Below are 6000 nucleotides of genomic sequence, written 5' to 3' on the forward strand. Positions count from 1 at the left end.
GGGTTCGAGCCCTGGTCCGGGAAGATCCCACATGCCGCAGAGCAACTAAGCCCGTGTGCCACAACTATTGAGCCTGCGTTCTAGAGCCCCCGAGCCACAACTACTGAGCCTACGTGCCACAACTATTGAAGCCTGAGCGCCTAGAGCCTGTGCTCCGCAACAAGAGCAAGCCACCGCAATGAGAAGCCCGCGCACTGCAACGAAGAGCAGCTCTCGCTCGCCGCAACTAGAGAAAGCCCGCGTGCAGCAGCGAAGACCCAATGCAGCCAAAAATTAATTAATTAATTAATTAATTTTTAAAATTTCACCTAGCGGACACTGGTGCATGCCCTGCTGGAGGGTGGGTGGTCCTAACCAGTCTTAACCGGCTCGAGCTAGCACTAGACACAGCTGACTCCAAGTTCCTGAAAAACAACTCAGGCAAACACCTTGTTTAGGCTACGTGCTGCTTGGAGGACATGCAAGGTTTTTGTAGCAACAATTAAGTTGGCCTTGATCAACGAAGGCAGGTTACAGGTGTAATGGATTTCACCCGTGGCTTCACTTAAAAACAACAGAAATTTATTCTCTCATAGCTCTGGAAACTAGAAGACCAAAATCAAGGTGTTGACAGGGCCACACTCTCTCTCTGAAGGCTCTAGAAAAGAATACTTCCTTGCTTTTTCCTCATTTCTCATGGCTCCCAGCACTCCCTGGCGTTCCTTAGCTTGTAGCTGCATCATTCTACTCTCTGCCTCCATCTTTGCATGGCATTCTTCTGTGTGTCCTCTCCTTTTCTTCTTGACAAATTACATCTGCAAAGACCCTCTTTCCAAATAGGGCACAGTGTGAGATCTACGTGGACATGAATTTTGGAGTGATGAGCACAATTTAACCCACAACAATAATTAATAAATAATCTTTGAAATTAAAAGTGGTCCCTAAGGGGCTTCCCTGGTGGCGCAGTGGTTGAGAATCTGCCTGCCAATGCAGGGGACACGGGTTTGAGCCCTGGTCTGGGAAGATCCCACATGCCGCGGAGTGACTAGGCCCGTGAGCCACAATTGCTGAGCCTGCGCGTCTGGAGCCTGTGCTCCGCAACAAGAGAGGCTGCGACAGTGAGAGGCCCGCGCACCGCTATGAAGAGTGGCCCCCACTTGCCGCAACTAGAGAAAGCCCTCGCACAGAAAGGAAGACCCAACACAGCCATAAATAAATAAATAAATAAATAAATAAATAAATAAATAAGTGGTCCCTAAAATTAAAAAAAAGCTTAATACACCATACGTACACACACACACACACACACACACACACACACTCTCACAGCCTAATAGATGGAATAAGCTCTAGAACACAAAGTGAGAGAATTAATATTAGAAGACCTTTAAAAACATATCACTATCAGAAACTCTTAGAGCAAGCACACACCCAAACCTTAGTAAGGACTGGAAACCCTTAGAAAATATTAGAAAATCTGAGCAAAAATTTAACAAGCTTTATCTAACTCTGTATCTAACAGCTCTATATATATAGAGAGAGATGATGATCTGTCTAGTAAATAGGAAATATTTTTACGAGGACTCATGAAACATTTTCAAAAATCTACCAAATACTCGTCCACAGAGGAAGCGTTACAAATTCCTAAGGATCATTATTATACGTTTTAAGTTATCTGACCATAATGCAATTAAATTGAAAGTCAACAATAAACAGATTTTTCCAAGTCCTGGAAACAAAAAATGTATCCCTAAACTACTCATGGTAAAAAAAAAAATCATTACGAAAAACTACATGATAATGAAAATGCTACATTATCATAATTTGTGGAATGCTGCTAAAACAAATATTGGGTTGGCCAAAAAGTTCTTTCGGGTTTTTCCATAACATCGCATGAAAACCCGAACGAACTTTTTGGCCAACCCAATATTTAGAGGGAAATTCAGAGCCTTAAATACTTTCAGTTAAAAACCAAAAAAAAAAAAAAAAAAAAAAGGAAAAAAGAGGAGTTGTACTTAGCTCAGGATGCCAGAAACACTACAGAACAATAATTAAGAAACAGAAGGAAAGAACTAATGAAAAAATGAGCAGAAATTTCTGTGATGGGAGTGGTGAAGAAGTATGAAGGATCCAAACCAAAAAGCTAGATATTGAAAGACATTAAAAAATGGACAAAAGTAGAGCAAGCTTAAAAAAAGAGAAAAGATGTATATTAGCATTTAAAGGGGGGCACACAACTACAAATATGGTAGAGATGTTTTAATGTGTAAAATAAAACATTGAGTGTCTTTATGCCAATAAATTCGAAAATAGAGATGAAAAGAAAAACAGGATGCCTGAATAAGCCAAGAGCTAGTTAAGAAAATAAATTAGTAATTGGGCATCCCAACCTAAAAACAGCTACCTGGCCCTCACAGATTTGTAATCCCTATCTTATACAAAATATTTCAGAGCTTTTTTTTTAACTAAAATCTCTCCAACTCAATTTAAAAGGCTTGATGCTAAAACTGGAAAGAAAAGAAAACCATGATGTGAATTATGAGGGTAGATCAAGCAATCTTAAATGGAATATTTCCAAATCCAATTCATCACTTAAAAAAAAAGAGAATCAAGAAGAAGTTATCCAGAGATACAAAGATAGATCAACACTGAAACATCTTTTAATGAAATACATCAAATTAACAGGTGGATGAAAAATCATTTGAACAGATTCAATTCTTAGATAAAATATAGCACTCATTCAGGTTTAAAAGGAAAAATCTCAGCAAAAAAAAAAAAAAAAGGAAGGAAGCAAACTGCTTTAACTTGGTAATTGGCATTTATCAAAACTTCTATTTTGAGGATGGTAGTGTCAGATCAGTATCTCCTTCTTTCCCTCTTGGAAATCACCCAAAGCCACAACAACAAATAAGAAACAGAAAAGCAAGTTACAACCTCAACAAAATGTGGGAGACTGTTGAAACTCCAGTTCCCAAAGTAAGTGGGAGAGATGCCAAACAGGAGAGGAATCAGAGAGAGGATGCCTGCTAATGCTCATCTCAAAAAAAGACAGCAAGATACTTCTCCAAGTGTTAACAACCTGGGTTCTTGGACTCTTTAATCAATAAAAATTGATAAAGGTCAGGCTAGGAATTCAGGCAAGGCTTTATTGGGACTTGTGCTGCAGCATGAGAGAGTGAAAGCAAGTAACAGGTGCCCCTGCTCACTCCCCAAGAGGAGTGGAGGAGGGGCAGATAGGGTGAGGGTGAAGGTAGATCAGTGGGTTGGGTCGAGGGAGGGGTAGCTTAGGTGGTTGGCCCACCCCCTTGGTGGCGCCGTGTGCAGGGGTCATGCGTGGTACCCTGCTTTTGCTCCTGGCACCTCACAAGTGGCAGTTGGGTTTTGGCCTTTTTGTATCTTTCTGTTCATACTTTACCCCAACTGTACCATGCGTGCAGTTATTTTTAGTCCCTTAGAGTTTCCTTGTATTCTGTCGCTCGATGAGACGTTTGTCCAGGTGCAAGCATTCCAGTAAGGGTTCCCAGGTCCCAGATCCCAGCCTGTCTCAAAAAGTTAGAGGCATGCTCTGTAGTGAAAAACCCAAATATCTTATTTGCAACAAGAAGAATGCGATGCACTGGTTAGGGACAGAATCTACTTAGGACACACTTTGGTTCCAAGAAGCAAAAAGTATGGGTCTGAAAGATGATTCACTTATTTATCAATTATCATCTCCAGGAAGCCATTTACCCCATGGCAGAAGAAGAGAGAAACTTGACATGATGAACAGCTTTGTGGCTACCTGTCTCCATTTTCAGAGAAGAAATAAAAGCGAGATTAATTTTTACAAAAACTTGGATCATAAGAAAAATTATGACTAAAATGGAACACAGCCCAATCTCCTCCTCTGTACAAACTTTCTACAAAAGCAGTTTTAGAAAAATATCACCTTATTCAAAAGTAAGTACAGTTGACCCTTGAACAACATGAGTTTAAACTGCCTGGGTCCTCTTATACGTGGGTATTTTTCAATAATAAATACTACAGTACTACTTGACCCGTGGTCGGTTGAATCTGCAGAAGTGGAGGAACTGTGCAAATGCAAGGCCAACTGTAAGTTGTACTCAGATTAACTCCCTTCATTGTTCAAAGGTCAACTGTAATCAAAAACAACAGAATCAAATAGCCAATAAGCACAAGAAAAGATACTCAACACGACTGGTCATCAGGGAAATGCAGATTAAAACTATAATGAGATCCCACTACACACCCACCAGAAGGGCTTACAATGAAAAACGATTGACAATACCGAGTGTTGCAAGCATTTGGAACAACTGAAACTCTCATATGTTGCTGGTGGGACTATGAAATGGTACAACCACTTTGGAAAACTGTTTGGTAATGTGTTAAAAAGCTAAACCTGTATCTACTCGATGACCTAGCAATTCTACTCCTAGGTATTGATCTTAGAGAAATGAAAACATATGTCCACAAAAAGCCTTGTACAATAATGTTCATTGCAACTTTATTTATAATAGCCACAAATTGAAAATACCTCCTCCATCAAAAGGACAGTGTATTAAAAAAAAGCTGTGATAAATTCATTCATATCAATTTAATGATTTTTAAAATGCAAACACATTGTATACTATGTGCAATTTTTTCTGATACCAGGAGCATTCTTTTAATATACAGTTTCAAGTCCTCCTTTATTCTTGGAAAATTTTCTTATATGCTGATTCATTTGTTCTTTTCCCTTATTTTCATTTTCTACCATGGGAACTCTGAAATGTGTATATTAATTGCATATTTTTGCCTGTCCTTCACATCAATTCTTTTTCTGCCAATCCTTATTTTAATAAACATTTGGAATGGGTCAGTCATTTCTAAACGTTCAATGCCATAAGACAATTGAGCAAAACTTACTTAAGAATAAAGGCCACAGATCAGCAGTTTTAGATAGGCAAGAACACTAGAATATTGTTCCTATTAGTCATTTCTGAAGAAGTTTTTTTCTGGATTCATGTATCAATATATTTGCCTCCAAGAAAAATAGTCTCATGGGGGCTGCACTTATAATTAAATCTTTTCCCACCCCCTTTGTCACAATCCTAAATTTCAAACCCTCTACCAGATCTGGGTGGATTCATCACTGTCAGCGCCCCAGTATGAGGATCGAAATTTCATTTAAAAAGAAATGTTTTTAAATATATTTGTTTTTTCTAACTTTTTATTTTAACATACATTTACACTTAAATGTTACAAGGATATTTTCCCCTTCCTCCACAGCCTCTAGAATTATTTTAAATTCATTTAATGAGACCTGGTTCTGGGAACTGCAGCACCCAACTTCCACAACAAGGAGGTAGTTGAGCGGGAAGAAACTGGTGCTTGATGACTTTGTGGGCCCACCAAAACAGACCCACACTGCCTCTCTCTGGATTTCCTTTAAATAAGACAAATTTATATTCTATTTTTTAAAAAGTTACAAAGCTGGTACAAAATATCCTCATAGACGCTTCACCCAGGGTCCCCAACTGGTATATTTTCTTCATCGTTCTCCTCATTCTCTGTCTCTCTGTCTTTCTGTCTCTCTCTCTCTTCTGATCTATTTGGAAGTTGCAGGCATGATGCCCTATTTCCCTAAATACTTCAGTGTGTATTTCCTAAAAACGAAAACATTCTCTTACATGACACAATACAGCTATCAAAACTGGGAAAATAATATTGATACAATATTCAATACTTTTGGTATCAGATTCTATTAAAATTTTGCCATTTGCCCTAATAATATCCTTAATAGAAAAGGAAAATCCTAGATCATGAATTATATTCAGTTGTCATATCTTTTAAATTCCCTTAATTTGGAACAATACCTCAGTCTTTCCTTGTCTTTTTTGACCTTGTCCCTTCTTACGAGTACAGGCCAGCTATTTTGCAGAACGTCCCTCAATTTGGGTTTGCAAATCACTTACAGCAATTTTTTTTGTACTTGATCTTCCATAGAAGAGGGACATTTTCATTTTCTTAATGAACTTAAAA

This window comes from Balaenoptera acutorostrata, chromosome 18, assembly GCF_949987535.1.
Source record: "Balaenoptera acutorostrata chromosome 18, mBalAcu1.1, whole genome shotgun sequence".
In the NCBI taxonomy this organism is placed as follows: Eukaryota; Metazoa; Chordata; class Mammalia; order Artiodactyla; family Balaenopteridae; genus Balaenoptera; species Balaenoptera acutorostrata.